The 20,241-nt window shown below is 36.8% G+C and overlaps 1 protein-coding gene across 1 annotated transcript in view; it reads right to left on the reverse strand.

Annotated features, from left to right (window-relative positions):
- Positions 1–20,241, reverse strand: part of botv (exostosin like glycosyltransferase 3) — a 203,210-nt gene that overhangs the window by 107,223 nt on the left and 75,746 nt on the right. The gene's annotated exons all lie outside the window — the stretch shown is intronic.

Consider the following 20,241-nt stretch of genomic DNA (forward strand, 5'->3'; position numbering starts at 1 on the left):
GGTGGTGGGATTCAATACAACCTCACGTTTGATATATTAGCTTTACGCTCAATTGTCTATGAGTAGTGTCTTCAAGAATATCAAATTTTCCACCCCAAAAATCCGTGATATTTTGTAATTGTATCTTCTACTTGTTTTAAGTTTTCATAAATTTTATATTAAATCTTAAAGAGAAATGGGACATGACATTAAGTCCATATCAAAACATCGCCTCTTTTTATATTTTTGGGAAAATATTTGGAAGATTTTCCAAGACAAAATATCATTAGTATTTATTTTTAATGTTGCAAAATAATTGAATTATGCATTTTAAAAGAATGACACGTTTAATGCGATTGAAGAGCCACATTTAGAAGAGCATTTTTTGGGTCACCTCATGCTAGCCATTAGTCATCCATTTAATGTGTATCAATGTAAAGTTTATAAATTACTAAATAAAACTTTGATGATGGACATAAATAAAAATTAGCTATGAAAGATAAATAAAGGAAACATCATACAATGTTTGAAATGATAAGTAAAAAGTAGGTTATTTTTGGTGGCAAATTTTCTTATATGAACCCAACTAAACACTGTGAAAGATTCTGAAAACTCTTTTCCACGAACAATTTCTGTGAGATTCTACTTTTACCTCAATGATATGTGTATCTTCTTATAAAGTGTGATCCATTTCGAGGTTCCCAACTTTTTAATAGAAAAACAAGTAAAAAACGTTAAGTTCGGACCAAACTTGTTTAACCTCCACCATAATATTAATTATTTATAATGGAATAATTAGTTTCCTTTCACAATTCTAGGTGGAAACATTTTTCGACCATGGATACCCCAAATGCCTAAATTATCTAATCTAAAAATGTGTTCAGCCAGGATAAAGATACCGCCTATGGGGCTATATCAAAGTGTCTACCTATCTTTACAATTTTAGTGGAAAAGTTTTATAACTGCAGGGAACCTCAAAAGTCATGTACGGGTAGTTCCGTCAAACAATGTAGCTAAAATCCTCAAAATACCAAAAATCGGGAGGTACCGTTATATGAGGGCTATACCAAACCATGGACCTATGTTGACGGTTTTTGGTGGAGATAATTTGTAACCACTGTGAACCCTAAATATTGGATTACAGGTAGTTTGGTCAAAAAATGTAGCTAAAATCCTCAAAATGCCGAAAATCGGGAGGTACCGTTATATGGTGGCTATACCAAAACGTGAACCTATATTGACGATTTTTGGTGGAGATAGTTTGTAACCACTGTGAACCCTAAATATTGGATTACAGGTAGTTTGATCACAAAATGTAGCTAAAATCCTCAAAATGCCGAAAATCGGGAGGTACCGTTATATGGTGGCTATACCAAAACGTGAACCTATATTGGTGGACAAGTTCGTGGCCACCGAGAACCTTAAATGTCAAGTTACAGATATATCGGTTAAAAATTTTAGCTAAAATCCTCAAAATACCGAAAATTGGAATGCGTTATATGGGGGCTATACCAAAACATGGACCTATCTTTAAAATGTTTAGTGAAGTAGTTTTTTGACCACTGGGAACCCCAAACGTCAAATTACAGGTAGTTCGGTCAAAAAATATAGCTAAAATTCCCAAAGTACCAAAAATCGGGAGGTACCGTTATATGGGGGCCATACCAAAACTATGGCCGATGGAGAAAAAGCACTCGGGTGCAAAAATACAGCGCTCTAGCTCAATTATTGTGGGCGCTAGAGTGATTACAACAGAAGGACACACGGACGGACAGACGGACGAAGAGACGGACGTGGCTTATCGACAGGGAATTTTATCCTGATCAAGAATATATATACTTTATAGGGTCGGAAATGTATATTTCAATGCGTTACAAACAGAAAAACACCATACTATGGTGGAAATCAAATTGAATGGGGAATATTTATTAACATTTGAAAGAACGTTCTTTGGCATTTTTTAAGATTATGGCCCGTCATTATATCCTTTCTGTAAACCTGTTTTTTATTCTTACAAGTTTGCTTTAATAATAAATGTCAGATAAAATAAAAGGAACTTTGTGTTCCTTTTAAAATTTAAAGTGCTGCACCAAATACAAGAACAATTTAAGAGCAAATTCAAATAAACCAATTAGATTTGAGTAAACTTGAGGTATATAGACCGGTGTTAGGCAAGAGAGCGCACACATGCTCTCAATGAACATTAGTCTCTCCACACAAACACAATTCAACTAATTGAAAATGCATGCACTAAACAGTGACACCCCGTAAGGTATGCAATAGAAAAAGATGGTGGGCACCGCCGATATAGACCGATGTAGACCAGCGATTACCACCATAGTTTGTTCACACCTGTAACACGATCTTGGTAACCAATCGAACAGCCCACAAAAATTAAATTAAAGATGTATTGATTGATGAGAAGTGTGGGAAGGGGAGCCGTGTTGTTGAAAGCAAATGTCACCGAGATCACGAGCTTCAATTTAAGGAATCAAATAGTCGGTTATCATAGCACGATAACGGTCGCCATTGACGATTGCGTTATCACCAGCACCATTTTTGAAGAAATATGGACTGATGATTCCACCGGCCAACAAACAGCACCAAACCGTTATTTTTTCTGCATAAAGTGGCAGCTCTTGAGTCTCCTTAGTTTGCTCTTGGTTCCGAATGCAGCAATTTGTTCTTATTTATATACACATTAACCCAGAAATGGGCATCATCGCTGAACAAAATGTGCACGAAAGACATTCCTCACAGAGCGTGAATTTTCTTAATTAAGTTGAACGATTCGTAAACTTTGTTCTGGGCTAAGCTTGGTTATAGGCTCGCTCTAGATCAAGAAGATCTTATCTGACATGGCTGGGTGGGGAAAGCCTGTCCACTGGATTGTGCGAGGGATGCCAACGGCGATAACACCTAAAAAGTTACTGCACTGACAACATCTAGTTGTGCTGATGCAGGTCTGAATAGTCTTTCACTACGTAGCACTAACATTTGCATACCACACTGGCACTGTATAGCTTACGACATTGATACACAGCAAAAATCCTCATTACAAACCTCCTTTCCCACCCATTATTTTAACAAGGGCATGTCGCGCGAAATATCTGGTTATTTTGTAACCACTGAACTAAGTAGATGGTAACCACTGAAATAAGTAGATACTGAGTAGATTCCGACTACTTATTTCAGTGGTTACAAAATAACCAGATATTTCGCGCGACATGCCCTTGTTAAAATAATGGGTGGGAAAGGAGGTTTGTAATGAGATTTTTTTTGCTGGGTATTGCGTTGCAGGAGGTTAGCAAAATTTTTTGTCAGCATCCCACGTGTTGCAATCCAGCGATATGAGGCTTTGTTTCTACTTCTGATCTTGTCGCAAATAGATGTGGCTTGAGCGGACGATTTAAACGTGCTACCAAACATTGTACCCAATAACATGGTGTAATTAGTGTCAGAATCTGAACGCCATCAACCAGTATGTTTAGGGGCAACCTCACATCAGCCGTCCAGGTGGTGAACAGTTTGGCAGTGGATTTAGCGACGGATATATTCATATGCAAGTATGCAAGAATATCAGTTACTTCAGGTTAACCTCCTCTATAATGATTTATTTGACATAAACGCAATGAATTTGACGTGTGAAATTTACTGGATTTAGTAAATCCAGTTATACTTGTATGAAAACGAGCTATGTATGTAAATATTTAATTTATCGCCTATATCATCGACGATAGGACCCAACGCCAATATGGTACAATCATCAGCGTACATTACGATCTCTATGCCATCTGGAGGGTGAGAAATTTCAGAATGATAGAGGTTAAACAATTCCGGAAATATCACCCCACCTTGCGGAACTCCCGGGTCTTGGAATTGTTTGTGAATTCCTACGTTTAAAATACGAATGGAGGGAAGAAAGTCTTCTCTATGTCCTTGAATAGCTTGACATAATTACGGGTATGGATAGGTCAGGAGCCACCATGACTGTTCAGTCACAGGGCCTGTTCTGTTTCAGTCCTCGACTGATATGTGTAGATGTAGCGTATTAAGCTGTTGTGGTACTGTGGATTTTCCGTAATCCATGCTTATATTGGGCAATAGACAAACTGCTTCTCACCATAGGAAGGGGTATTACTTCTACCATATTCGCTACTGGCGACAAGATTCCTCTCTGCTGGCATCTTTGCCAGGCTTTGAGAACGCCCTGCCAATATTCCAGGCTTCTGGTACAACATGGGTGGCTATCGACAAATTGAAGACACTTGCTAAATGTTGCATTGCTTCTGGTGGTCTAGCCACTTTTATCGCTTACTAGCCTGTGGACTTCAAGAGTATGCTCCCTAACCCTAGGGTCTACAGGATTTGTATGACGAATCGTAGCATTTGCTTGTCGCCTCTACTGGTATGTTTTGTCTAAGTTCGGGAATTCGACCAACAGGTAAGTAGGGATGGGGAGCAGATGTGATGCTTATGATTACAACAGAAGGACACACGGACGGACAGACGGACGAAGAGACGGACGTGGCTTATCGACAGGGAATTTTATCCTGATCAAGAATATATATACTTTATAGGGTCGGAAATGTATATTTCAATGCGTTACAAACAGAAAAACACCATACTATGGTGGAAATCAAATTGAATGGGGAATATTTATTAACATTTGAAAGAACGTTCTTTTTTTTTTTTTTTTTTTTTTTTGGATTTGTCTGCTGCTGCAGTTGTCAAGTGGTTGGTTGACTACCCGAAGTAATCATATCCACGACTGGTTATTTGGTAACTTGTCTATTTATACAGACTAAAGTGTGTTGTGACTGGGTTGATAGATCAGATGTTTTAGAGTGTGATTTTTGCGTGATGTATGAATTTGCATAGTTCTTCTAATTCAGTAGTTGATCTGTTGAGGAGTAACTCAGTTAGGTTGTCATATTTATTGAAGATGGAAAAGTTGTTCCTTTCAGTGTTGTGTTTGCTGCATTGGAAGATTACGTGGTTATCCGTTTCGGTGGTGTTGCACGATTCACAAAGATTTGACGAGGCAACTTTTATTCTATGCAGGTAAGTTTTTCCATAAGTGTGGCCTGTAAGTAGCCTGTTTATTAACTTTATATTTTCAGGTGACAGTGATAATCCTGAGTGCCAGTGGGATTTTGGAAGCTCAGGGAAAAATTGATTGAAGAAAACTCCTTTGGATCTCGATATTTCTTTGTAGCTGGTTTCCCATTCTCTCCAGAGCTCTTGATAGATGGCAGTCAGACCGTCCTTTACTGCTAGGTGTGACGGTATTGTGCAGCCAAAGTCTGCGGCAAATTTGGCATAGTAGTCAGCCCGTTCGTTAGCAGTTATGCCTATGTGAGATGGAGTCCAAATAAATGTAAGTGAAGTTACTGAAGAATTATTGATTTTGTGAACAATTTCATTAGCTAGATAGTTGTGTGTTGTGTTGTTCTTAAGCAGAAGTAGGGCATTTTTACTGTCCGTTAGAATCACGGCTTTTTCAATGCCATCATCTATAATGATTTCAATTGATTTGTATATTGCATGCAGTTCACCCATGAGTGATGATAGTTTGGAGTTGATTTTAAATAAAAAGTTGTTATTGCTTGAGATATTGCATACAGCACACCCCGTGCTTCTTGAGGAGACAGAGGCATCTGTGGCCCAAATGGAAGTTCCATCGCATCTGAAATCGTGTAGCTTTTCTTGAACGATGCTTCTAAAGTACTCGTTGGGATACGAGTTTTTTTTACTATCAAAGATATCCAATAGGAATGTTATTTTGTTGGTTGGTACTGCAGCTTGATTGATGACAATGTCATCAAACAGATGTTTAAATTTAATGTATACTTTTCCCAGACTAGTTTTCGATGAGGGATTCGATGTAATTTTCCTGTATATACAATTGTGATGTATTTTGAATTTTATCAGCTCCTTGGAGGCCAGGTATTGTGATCTTTGCTCAGGAGGCAATGTTAGCGATAGCGCATATATGATGTGGACTGGTGTAGACGGAGTCAAACCCAAGCTTCTTCTTAATGTTTGGTTTTGGAAACTTGAGATTTTGCGGTTGATGTATGTAGGCATGTGAGCCATGGATGATATTGAATACTCTGTTTTGGAGAATACTAGCGACTTTGATAACGAAATTGCGGTTTTTGGATGGATTCCTTGTTTGATTGAATTGATCATTTTGAGTGCATTTAAAGTTGTGCTGCATGATGAAAGAACTTCTTGATAGTGATCTTTAACGGTTAAACTATTTTTGATGTGTCTGCCGAGAAATTTAACTGTATTTACGGCTTGAATTGTGATGCCTTGAATACTAATTTGTGGAATTTTCCTTGCACCTTTTGCAACGTACATTACAGCGGTCTTCTCTGTGTTTGGCTTAAGATTTAGCTGCGATAAGACGCTATGAAATTTGTTGAGTTTCATTTGTAGATTATGGTTGGCAGAGTCAAAGTCTTTGTGTGTAGATATAATGATGAAATCATCAGCAAATTGAAAAGTGTAAGTTCTTTCGTCGTTAATTGCATGTAGACCTAGAGTGTATATGTTGAATAGAGTGGGACTCAAACAGCTTCCTTGAGGCAGCCCATTGTATATTTCCATTTGGTTAGTTCCCATAACCAGAACACGCCGACTTAAAAAATTTATGATCCACTGCACTAAATCATTTGGACATCCTAGTTCTTGCATTATTTTGTGTAAAGTGTCTATTCTGACGCAGTCATACGCCTTGGCTACATCCAGGGACAGAAGAATAACTTTTTCTCCCTTTTCTTTGTGGAAGTTTATTGTGTGCAAAATGTCGTTAATACACATTGAAGCCGAGAGGTGTTTTCGGTAGGCATACGTGTTGGAAGGTAGTATATGATTTTCATCTAAGAATATTTGTAGACGATCTTTTATCATAAGGTTGATAATTTTTGCAAAAACAGAAATCAATGCTATTGGTCTGAAATTTGATATTACATCAAGGTCCTTGTTTTTCTTTGGAATGGGAACAATTTTGATTCTGCGCCATTCCTCTTTAATGTTACAATTCATCCATTCAGCATTTATGGCTTTGAGAAGGTTGGTTTTAGAGAAGTCTGAGAGGTGACTTACCATTTCATAGGTTACCCCATCAATACCGGCAGCAGATGGTTTAGTTTTATGTTTTAAGACCTTAGAGAATTCTCCATATGTAAATTCCTTGGTAACTTGAAAGGGTGACAGGTCGATATTCACTGGTGTGTTGTCTGGAACCTGATCTCTGAGGTGTACTAGAAAATCGTTGTCATTATCAGATGACCATTTACCTTGCGTTGAACATGAGAGTGAGTTTTTACACCCGCGAACAATTCTAAAGAGCGATTTTGAACTCGGAGCGTTACTTAGGGTTGAAATGGTATTTTTAAAAGAATGTTTTTTTGCGTATTTTACCGCGTTTCTAAAGTTTTTGATAGCATCACTCAATTTTTTGGCATTTGTTCTATTATTATCGCGATCGAAAGTCTTCTGAGCGGCAAGTTGTAACCTGTAGGTTTTTTCTACAAACGGGTCCCACCAGTCCTTTGGTATTGCATTGTCAGTAATTGTGTAAGTAGAGTTTCTAAGCTCATCTTTAAAGATGGCATTAATGCTCTCAAAAGATGGCCCCAGATAAACACTGTTTAGGTTGGACAATAGCTTTTTCTTCGCCAAAAATTTCCTTGGTTTTATCGAGACAGAGGATACATTTATAATGATCGGGTAGTGATGGCTTCCACCAATCGTAGTTGGATGGACACTCCATGTTACATTGAGAGCTGTATTGCTAAAGGTTAGATCTAGTACTGAGCCTGTAGATTCACTAAGACATTTCTTAAATGTCAGTTGACCGTTGTTCAAACATCGAAAGGGTGAAATATCAAAAACAGTTTTTATGAGTTTGCCACGTTGCGAGTCAAACACGTCTCCGTAGGAAGAGTGACGAGCATTGAAATCTCCACATATAAATACATTTTGTTTTGTTTCAAGAAATGAAAAAAGCTTTTCAAGTTCTATTTTTATGTCTTTACACTTAAGTGAGTGTGGGAGATAAACGGATACTAAGGTAATATTTGACGAAAGGCCCGTAGTTTCACATATTAAAATGTCAAATTGGGTAGAAAACGATATTTTTTTGAATGTTATACTTTTATGTATGACAAAGGCAACACCGCCATAGTTGTCTTGTCGTTTTTTTGAGATAATGTTGTAATTTTGTATGGAGCTTGAGTTTTTGCTTTCATCGATGTTGAATATTTCACTTAAAACACATATATCGATGTTTAGTTTTTTTAAGTAAATTTCTAAAAAACTTTTGTTTTTGTTGAGACTTTGGATATTATATTGTAAAATGTTCATTGTTTATTTATTAAAAAGAAAATTAATTATTTTTATTTATGTGATTCCGTTTTGTTTTTGATTAGTATTATGTTGGAGCTTCAGAATGTTCTGATTCACTGGCTGGTTCGTTGTTGTTTTGACTTGGATTATTGCTGGAACTGACTGATTGCTGGAACTTTTGAAGGATATCAAGGCCTTCCTGAGAATTTAAAGAGGTAAGTAGATTGGACATTTGTTTTGCAAATAATGACATGGCTTTTTCCAGATCTGATACTTTTGAGAAACGAGGGTACTGATAGACAGGTTTTGGAGTAATCTGCATTGGACTTGCTATTGGCAAATTGTTTTTGATCTGCTGTGCTGCCACCTTGCTATATTTCGTTTTTGTAATTCGCTTATTTATTTCTTCATGTATATTTCTTTTTGTTGTTGTAGAAGTATTCTTGTTATTTTTGTTAATTTGTGGAAATGAATTGCTATATTCATCATCCGCCAGGATTTGGTAATAATTTTGTACACCTGTGTATTTTTCTATGACTTCTTTCTTCGAAAGATTGGATAAAGCCATTATGCTTTTAATATTTCTTTCTTCTTCCCAAACGTTCTTTGGCATTTTTTAAGATTATGGCCCGTCATTATATCCTTTCTGTAAACCTGTTTTTTATTCTTACAAGTTTGCTTTAATAATAAACGTCAGATAAAATAAAAGGAACTTTGTGTTCCTTTTAAAATTTAAAGTGCTGCACCAAATACAAGAACAATTTAAGAGAAAATTCAAATAAACCAATTAGATTTGAGTAAACTTGAGGTATATAGACCGGTGTTAGGCAAGAGAGCGCACACGTGCTCTCAATGAACATTAGTCTCTCCACACAAACACAATTCAACTAATTGAAAATGCATGCACTAAACAGTGACACCCCGTAAGGTATGCAATAGAAAAGATGGTGGGCGCCGCCGATATAGACCGATGTAGACCAGCGATTACCACCATAGTTTGTTCACACCTGTAACACGATCTTGGTAACCAATCGAACAGCCCACAAAAATTAAATTAAAGATGTATTGATTGATGAGAAGTGTGGGAAGGGGCGCCGTGTTGTTGAAAGCAAATGTCACCGAGATCACGAGCTTCAATTTAAGGAATCAAATAGTCGGTTATCATAGCACGATAACGGTCGCCATTGACGATTGCGCTATCACCGGCACCATTTTTGAAGAAATATGGACCGATGATTCCACCGGCCCACAAACAGCACCAAACCGTTATTTTTTCTGGATAAAGTGGCAGCTCTTGAGCCTCCTTAGTTTGCTCTTGGTTCCGAATGCAGCAATTTTTCTTATTTATATACCCATTAACCCAGAGGTGGGCCTCATCGCTGAACAAAATGTGCACGAACGACATTCCTCACAGAACGTGAATTTTCTTAATGAAGTTATAGGCTCGCTCTAGATCAAGAAGATCTTTTCTGACATGGCTGGGTGGGGAAAGCCTGTCCACTAGATTGTGCGAGGGATGCCAACGGCGATAACACCTAAACAGTTACTGCACTGACAACATCTAGTTGTGCTGATGCAGGTTTGAATATTCTTCCCCTACGTAGCACTAACATTTGCATACCACACTGGCACCGTATAGCTTATGACATTGATATTGCTTTGTAGGAGGTCAGCAAATTTTTTTGTCAGCATCCCACGTGTTGCAATCCAGCGACATGAGGCCTTGTTTCTACTTCTGATCTTGTCGCAAATAGTTGTGGCTTGAGCGGACGACTTAAACGTGCTACCAAACGTTGTACCCAATAATTCGGGGTAATTAGTGTCAGAATCTGAACGCCATCAACCAGTATGTTTAGGGGCAACCTCACATCAGCCGTCCAGGTGGTGAACAGTTTGGCAGTGGATTTAGCGACGGATATATTCATATGCAAGTATGCAAGAATATCAGTAACTTCAGGTTAACCTCCTCTATAATGATTTATTTGACATAAACGCAATTAATTTGACATGTGAAATTCACTGTATTTAGTAAATCCAGTTATACATGTATGAAAACGAGCTATAAGACAGCTATTTATGTACATATTTAATTTATCACATATGTCATCGACGCACACTGGTCGAAACCATTGATCTAGCGGCTCGAAAGTCAAAAAATCAAAGTATAAAATTGCGAAATGTTTTCCATTGTATCGATTACAGACACTCTGGTGACTAAAATTTGATTTTTACTTTTGTTGTTGTTGTAAATATTCACTCAGTTATTCACTGTCAAGTGCAAGACTTTTGATGCATCAGATTTTAATAAAATTGTTGCTAGAAAGCTGATTTCATATTTGTTTAATTGTTAAACAAATTCTTAATAAAACTGAACAAAGTTTATTTTTTATTAAGAGGGGAGGGTGTAAGTTAAATTTAAAAAAATTTTTGGGCCTGAAGTTACATAGTTATATAACAATAAATTTTCAAAAATTCTTATTTTTTTATGTTTTTAGTGCAACATACTTTTGTTGAATGGAGCGTAACTACAAAGGTCCTCTAAGGTCCAGTCCAATTTTTGTTTCACTACTTAATTTAGACTTTCTAGATTCCGAATAACCACAATTTAGCTGCAAATAGTTGCAAATCTTGCTGATAAATGGTCTTGAAAAATAGCTTAAATCCTCAAAATACCCAAAATCTGTCGGTACAGTTATATGGGGGCTATATAAAATTGTAAACCTTTGTTCACAATTTTTGGTGGAGAACTTCCTATGCCAAAATTCAGCTTATTTGGTCTGAAAATATAGACAAAATCCTAACAATACCGAATATTGGGAGGTACCGTTATATGGGGACCATATCAAAACGTAGACCTATGTCCACAATTTTTGGTGGAGAATGTTTGTGTCCACTGGGAACCCCAAATACCAAATTACACCTAATTTTGCGGAAAATGTATCTTTAAACCCCCAAAATACTGAAAATCGGGAGGTACCTTAAAAGTGGCCTATACCCAAATGTGGACCTATGTTCACAATTTTTGGTAGAAAGATTTAGTTATCCCTAGAAACCCTAAGTACCAAATTACAACTAATTTGGAAGAAAAGGGTGGCTTAAATCCTCATAATACCGAATATCAGGAGTACATATTTAGTACATTATTACCCACGGACACAGACTGAGTTTGTGCAAAATTTCAGAAAGATATCTTCCTTCGTTTCCAAGTTATTAATTTCGCGCCGCTAGATCAATGATTTCGACCACTGTGCGACGATAGGACCCAACGCCAATATCGTACAATCATCAGTGTACATTACGATCTCTATGCCATCTGGAGGGTGAGAAATTTCAGAATGATAGAGGTTAAACAATTCCGGAAATATCACCCCACCTTGCGGAACTCCATGGTCTTGGAATTCTTTGTGAATTCCTACGTTTAAAATACGAATGGAGGGAAGAAAGTCTTCTCTATGTCCTTGAATAGCTTGGCATGGTTACCGGTATCGATAGGTCAGGAGCCACCATGACTGTTCAGTCACAGGGCCTGTTCTGTTTCAGTCCTCGACTGATATGTGTGGATGTAGCGTATTAAGCTGTTGTGGTACTGTGGATTTTCCGCAATCCATGCTTATATTGGGCAATAGAGAAACTGCTTCTCACCATAGGAAGGGGTAGTGCTTCTACCATATTCGCTACTGGCGACAAGATTCCTCTCTGCTGGCATCTTTGCCAGGCTTCGAGAATGCCCTGCCAATATTCCAGGCTTCTGGTACAACATGGTTGGCTATCGACAAATTGAAGACACTTGCTAAACGTTGCATTGCTTTTGATGGTCTAGCCACTTTTTTCGCTTACTAGCCTGTTGACTTCAAGTGTATGCTCACTAACCCTAGGGTCTACAGGATTTGTATGACGAATTGCTTGTCGCCTCTACTGGTATGTTTTGTCTAAATTCGGGTATTCGACCAACAGGTAAGCAGATGTGATGCTTCTGAAAATTTTCTGCAAGCATTGAGTTCTTCAGATTGATGAATTGATTTACATGACCTCAAGCATGATGTTTATTAGGTGACGATGTCGATACCACATTGAGCTGGATGTTATCCAACAGTTCTCGCTTTAGAACCAGGCGTATATTTTGGGCTATGGCTTCCCGTGCACCAAGAAGAAATTGTTTTCTAGTTCTTCGGTGCCTTTCTGATTTCCTGTGTCAAATATAGTTAAGCTTACCCATATTTTTATAACACTATAAACGATGCACTTCGCAATAGTCAAAATGAGGCATAAGAGAATCATCGTGTGTAAGAACATGTTCCGTAATGAGTTCAAGCAACTTTCCATTTCACAGTGGTTACCACGGAAACCACCAGTTTGTCCTTAAAGACATTATTGAAGGGCTGTGTTGAAGTTGCGAAAAGTCTGATATCGTCAGAATCGGAAAAACCTACTGCGAAGTCGAGGGGTGCTGCACTTAGGAAGATATGAGTTTGTATACCTTCTAGTTTAACTCTAATCCCTTCCCTGGCATCTCGTTCAACTCTATCAGGATATTGAAAAGATCACAAGATAGAGTTTCTGCCTGAAACTGGAGTAGTGTTTTTCAACTTTAATTGCAAATCACCGACAATTTTTTTCGTCGGCTGGGTTACTAACCCAACGTCTTTATATAAGTTTTTATTGTGCTTATGGGTGGCTGACACACATTTTACAGTTTTCTCACAACTTACAAGTGGCTTATTAAATTACTGTTCACTTTACAAAATAATGGCGTAAATTATCACTTCTCCCAAATTGCTATTCAATATCATGATTTGACGAAAAACAAGCATACAAACGTATATTAGGTGGAACAAAGAAAAAAATGCACTACAATTTCATTTAGTTATTCTTAAAAACGCTAATTAATTACATTATTGTCTCATTTTCTTATAGAAAAAAATCTTAAGAAAATTACTTAAAGTCAAGTGTGGACACAGGGCCATAAGACGACACTCCAAGATAAATGTATCCTAAAAACATAAAAAAAAATTAGAAAAAACACACTCAGCTGAAATTTGAAACCATTTTAATACCTATTCAAACAAATTTCGTGAAAGCCTTCAAAAAAATCTCCTCTTGACAGCACACGCTCATCACCGTCATCATTTATAAACTGTTCAAAGTTTTTTATAATAGACTTTTTTTTATAAAAAAATCCATGGATTTTTATTTCTCACAAAAAAACTTCATTAAAATAATTAAATTATTAGAGAAACCATCAGCAGCTTAAGTTAATGTGACATCGTCTCTTTTCTTTTAGCACACATTTGGTTTTTTGTTTGTGCTCCATTTTTTGTGAGACACAAAAAAATGTTAGGTGTGCCAGCCAGCCGTCGCTTTTTATATATTTTCCATAAAAACTCTTACCGTTTTTCTAATTTTTTATAGTTATTTTAAAGTATAAAGAAAAAAGGTGAGATTTTTTATTCCGACAAAAAATGTGTGCCTCGTGTCGTTGCGAAGGGTAAATTAAGGGTTAATTTTTCAACACTAAAAACTAAATTAACTTAAACCCCCAGAAACGCTTGTTTGTTTCTAAATTATAATTGGGGATTTTTTGGCAGTTAAATAGCTGGAAGTCAATCTCACCCAGCCTTTAATTAGTTTTGAGTGTTTGAAATTGTGAAACATTGAGTAAAAAATGCAATAGTGGTTGAAAGAGTTTGGCGACGTTTAGAAAACTGCAAAATTTGTATTTCCAATCAAATACAAATGAATTAATATAAATATGTTCATATGTATATGAAGGACATAATTAAATGGAGTGAAAAATATACCGCTTTAGAAAAACCTAAAAGTTTACAGACTCTTTACATTCACAAATCATTCGCCAGATTAAGCAGCCAAAGCAACCATAAATCAGATTGATTCAGTTATAATTGAAGGAAGACATGTAAAATATCATCCTGCTATGATATGACATTCAATTCACATTCAATGAGGAGAGACCAATATAAAGTTCCGATCCGTTTTAATTTCCGTTATGTGTCAGACATAAGAACAACAATAAATAACTTAAAATAACATTTAAAATAAAAAAGCGTTAAGCGTTAAATTGTAGGTGGAGATATTTTGTGAGCACGCTTACCCAAATGCCTAAATATCGTCAGAAAATTTATCAGTAAATGTCTTCAATCGGGCGGCTCCATAAAATGGGGGCTATATCAAAGTTTGGACCTATTTTGACAATTTTTTCTGGAGAAGTTTTGTGAACACTGAGAACCTCAAATGCCAAATTACAGATAGTTCGGTCAACAAATGTAGCTAAACTCCTAAAAATGCCTTAAATCGAGAGGTACCGTCATATGGAGGCAATACCAAAACATTGACCTATGTTGTAAATTTTTTAGTGAAGAAGTTTTGTGGCCACTGTTAACAACAGATGATTCGGCAAAAAGTAGGTAAAATTGTCAAAATACCTAAAATCGGGAGATACCGTTACATGGGGGCTATACCAAAACATGGACCTATATTGACAAATTTCAGTGTTGTGACCGCAAGGAACTTAAAATGGCAAATTACCGCTAGTTCGGTAAAAATGTAGCAAAAATCCTCAAAATACCGAAAATCGGGGATATCGTTATATGGTTGCTATACCAAAACATTGACCTATATTGACGATTTTTGTTGTAAATATTTTATAACCACTGGGAACCTGAAATGTGAAATTACTGGTAGTTCGATCCAAAAGTGTAGCTAATATCCGCAAAATATCGTAAGTCGGGAGGTACCTTTATATGGGGGTTATACCAAAACATGGACCGAGGTTGACAATTTTTGGTGGAGATGTTTTATGACCACTTGGAATCTCAAATGCTAATTTATAGGTAGTTCGGTCTAAAAATGTAGCTAAAATCTTCAAAATATTGAAAATCGGGAGGTGTTGTATATGGGGGCTATACCAAAACATGAACCTATGACATATATTGACAATTTTTGGTGGAGATGTTTTGTGACCACTTACAAAGAATGAAACAATCCTCGAACAGCCCATAATCTGCACTTAAGCGACAATATTGCACTTTGGTTAGGGCGTTACCATAGTGAGTTCTTCCATAGAGTCCATCTTAGAAATTGATTATTTTTGAGATGAATATTGCAATCCAAAGTTTGACCAATGTCAGTCACTCCTTTCGATAATTATCGTGCCCACAAGCCATTTTAATTGACCATTGTAAGGTTTTTTAGAGAAGAATAAGCTTATCCATGAAAACCATTATAGCGCTGTTAAGATAACTACATAGAGAACCGTCAGCAAATATTTGAAAACTATGCTTGAATAGCTCTAAAACTCCACTTAAAATTTTGAGCTTTTGTGAGGGTGGTAACCGAAGGTGTTGGCCAATATAGAGCAAAAAATGCCAAGTGTTCATCTTAAATGCATATTTTTAGTTTTTGGGTCATTATCTAACGAAGTATGGACTTGCCGCAAAAAAAAGGTGCCGTCGTAATAGATGCGGCGAAGTTAATATACTGCAACAAATTCGAAATCTGAAACATGTCCTTAAACTGTAATTTTGCTAAAAATTTTGAAATGTTGTGTGGGAGGTACTTGAAGAAGTGACCGATATATGTATATGTGAAAAGTGTGGACCAAATAATTAACTCTCTTCAAGAGTTATCGTTCGCACTTTTTTAGCGAAACATTTTCAACTTTTGTTAGGAAGGTACCCGAGTGGACTCTATAACGTAGCACTTGGGGACCGAAGAATTACTACGGTAGAGAGAAAATTCGTTACAGAGAAACAAAGGCAAAATTGTTAATTTGACCTACATACATGAGTAATAAAGAAACAAACGTGAGTATATGAATACTCATAAATTGAATTTTTAGTAAGTAGTAGTAGTAGTACAGTTGAACCTCGATTATCCGTGAATCGATTATCCGGGAACCTCCATTATCCGTGATAGAAAAGAAATGTTGGACTTCTTTCCATTTCTTCTATATTTCGTTATAAACTTCATTGCCCGGGAGTAAAAACACACTTTCCAATTAATCTGATTAAGCAAACAGAAGGTAAACAAACGAAAACTGGAAATTCTCCTGTATTACACAATTTGTGTATTTATGGTATCACAAAAACCATGGGACAAAGTCCATTCAGATGAATCTGATGATGATATTATGTATCCTTCTAAAATTTGGTGGATTACCGTAATGAATTTAATTAAAATTGCAGATTTTTATATTATTGCACAATATTATGTCATTATACCCTCAGCCTTTAGGCTATGAAGGGTATATACACTTTCATACGGGCAAAATGTGCCTCATCGAAATAATGGTTTTAGACACCAAGTATGTTTGGACGAAATGTGTTTCAGACAATTTGGAGTCGATTGAGCAATGTCCGTCCGTCTGTCTGTCTGTCTGGCTGGCTGGAGCGCACGATAACTCTCGAACGGATAAACCGATTCGGTTCAAATTTTGGCTTTCGTAATATTTTACCAAAACTTAGTTTAAGTTCGAAGATGGGCTATATCGGTCCACTCCTTCCGGTACCTCCCCCACAAAAGTTCGAAAATGTTCGGAAAATTTGTGCGCACGATAACTCTTGAAGGGAGTAACCGATTTGGTCCATACTTTGCCCATCGTGGAGCGTGTACCAGACTTAGATAAGGTTTCAATATGGACTCAATCGGTCCACTCCTTGGGGTACCTCCCACACAAAATTTTGGAAAAGTTCAGTTTAGGGCCAGCTCTCGAATCGCTTTGATTTTTGTTTTAGCAGCTTGTATTCACTGCCCTCTATACGACGGTACAAGTTTCAGCAGGGGCAAAACCATACTTCCCGAGAGAATAGCCTGAAAGTTGCAAAAAAACCCTATGACACCGTGTGAGGTGGTTGAAGCGCAAGATAACTCTCGAACGGAACTGCCGATTCGGTCCAAAATTTGGCCTTAGTAATATTTTGTCCAAACATAGTTTAAGTTTGAAGATAAGCCATATTGGTCCACTCTTTCAGGTACCTCCCCCACAACAGTTCAAAAATGTTCGGAAAAATTGTTCGTACGGTAACTCTTGAAGGTAGTTGCCAAATTGGTCTATACTTTACACATCCTAATACATCTACCAGATATAGATCAGGCTCAAATATGGACTATATTTGTCCACTCCATCCCGTACCTCCCACACAAAATTTCGGATAAGTTCACTTTAAGACCTGCTATGGAATCGCTTTGATTTTTGTTGAGACAACTTGCATTCGTTGCCTCAATTACGATGGTAAAAGTTTTTTTAGGGGCAAGTCCATACTTCTTGAGCAAACAGCCTGAAGAGTGTAAAAACATCCTAAGGCACCATATGTTGTGGCTGGAGATCCACTTCCATAACGGTCAATGCCGATCCATTCCTTTTAGTATCTCCTCCGCAAAACTTTTGAACTTTAATCCTAATCAACATTGTTGTCGGTTCAAATATCCAAAATTTTTAAAACCCCCTAAATACATACGTATTTTGGGCATTTTTTTTCAATATACACAGGCTGAGGGTATATCTCTGTCGGCAAAGCCGACTGATACTTTTTTACTTGTTTTTACTTAAAAAATATGTTCAAAAACTGTGTAAAAGCATTTTCATTTGTTTTTGATTTTGCTACTTTAGTTTATCAAAGTCTTCACAATTTGCGGTTCAAAATAACAAAAACAATAGGAAAAAAGGATAAGTACCAGTTTTTTGTTGTCAACTACATAATTGCAAAATGAATGAACGTAAAAAAAATCATGTAATTTCCCGAAATTTTTTTGAAATTAAGGATTTTTATGACTTTTAGGGTATATGGAGTTGTAATCTCTTGACGCGTCATAACTTGTTGTCATTTGTTGATTGCCGTGAGTGTAACATTGTGAGAAAAACACGCTTAACAAAATACGATTGGTCTATTCCAATTATAACAAGTTAAAGAAGTGTTAGTCGGCTTTGCCGACAGAGATGTGCCCTCAGCCTATCTGAATGGAAATTTTCATCTACGTAGAGATCGAATAGAACCCCCTGCAAAATTGTTTTCAACCTCCATTTTTTCCGAATTATACAAGATATGAAGTTTTTGAGTTTTATTATATTTTGTGTTCATGTGTTTGGAGTAAACTTAGTACACAATTTGTATATGAATTATACAAGGAAAACAAAATAAAGTCAAAAATTGAAGTAAAAAAAAATTGGCTCATTTGAATAGAACCCCCCCCCCCTTTAAAACTTGGGAATACAGAAAGATTGTACTAGAATATCGATGCATATTTACTCTATATTAATATGAAGTACTTGCAGTAATATTCAGTAAAAGTATATACCTCCTGATTAAAGATACACCCGTATATCCTGCTTTGGCAAGGATTCTTTAAATAATCAGGTGTAATGCCTAACAAAGCTTGCTTTTTTCTTTCAACAAGTATATTATTGGAAGGGTACTGTCTCCTTTAGTCGTATATTTTACACAAAAGTCATTCCCATACATTTTAGAGAATATTTACCACTGTAGAATATGACGGGACCTCCAGGATATCTAGAGATGGACAATGGGTAAATACACGGTAAATTGGGTAAATACCGGGTAAATACCCATTTGTGGGTATTTATTTGGGTATTTATTATATTGAATCGCAAATACAACATCTTACACCCTATTTCTGGGTTTAGGTTGTGAAATCGTTTCAAAATGGATAGTTTTACAATACTTTAAACAAGTGGGTAAATACTTGGTTAAATAACCGAGTATTTACCCAAATGTTGGGTAAAAACTCTTTAACTGCCGAACCACTTGACGTAGCCTGACGAAATTTGGCTCAAATCTTACTTATATCAGGAGAACATCTGGTACTGAAAATGGGATCTCTGGGTCCATGTTTTCATATAGCCCCCATATAGCCGTAGCTCCCGATTTAAGGTATTTTACAACCAAATTGGCTGTAATTTGACACAATGAGTATAAAATGTCCTTGCAAACATTTGTCAACGTAGGTCCACGTTTTCTTATAGCCCCCATATATGGGTACCCCGATTTCGAATATTTACCCAAATATTGGGTAAAAACTCTTTATCTGCCGAACCAATATGCTGACAAAATTTGGCTCAAAACTTTCTAATGTCAATAGTATTAAAGGAATTGAAAATGGAGTTTCTGGGTCCATGTTTTGGTATAGCCCCCATATAGCCGTACCTTCCGAGTATTTACCCAAATGCTGGGTAAAAACTCTTTAACTGCCGCACCACTTGACGAAGCCTGACGAAATTTGGCTCAAGTCTTATCTATATCAGGAGAACATCTGGTACTGAAAATGGGGTCTCTGGGTCCGTGTTTTCATATAGCCCCCATATAGCCGTAGCTCCCGATTTAAGGTATTTTTCATCTATTAGCCACATTTTACAATCATACTGACTGTAATCTGGTACAGTGAGTTCCCAATATACATAAAATATCCTTGCAAAAAATTTTCGATGTAAGTCCACGTTTGCTTGTAGGCCCAATATGGGTTTCTGAATCGGGAGGTACGGCTATATCAAAACGTGGACCCAGGGAATCCATTTTCAATACCTTTAATACTATTGACATATTAAAGTTTTGAGCCAAGTTTTGTCAGCATATGTCAAGTGTTTCGGCAGATAAAGAGTTTTTACCCACGTTTGGGTAAATACTCGAAATGGGGGTACCCTTATATGGGGGCTATAAGAAAGCGTGGACCTACGTTGACAAATGTTTGCAAGGATATTTTATACTCATTGAGGACTCACTGTGCCAAATTACAGCCAATTTGGTTGTAAAATGTGTCTAATAGGTGAAAAATACCTTAAATCGGGAGGTACGGCTATATGGGGTCTATACCAAAATATGGACCCAGGGACTCGATTTTTAATACCTTTATTATTATTGACATAAGAAAGTT

The sequence above is a fragment of the Musca autumnalis genome, unplaced genomic scaffold (assembly GCF_047663935.1).
Source record: "Musca autumnalis isolate F117 unplaced genomic scaffold, ASM4766393v1 scaffold_5, whole genome shotgun sequence".
Lineage (NCBI taxonomy): Eukaryota > Metazoa > Arthropoda > Insecta > Diptera > Muscidae > Musca > Musca autumnalis.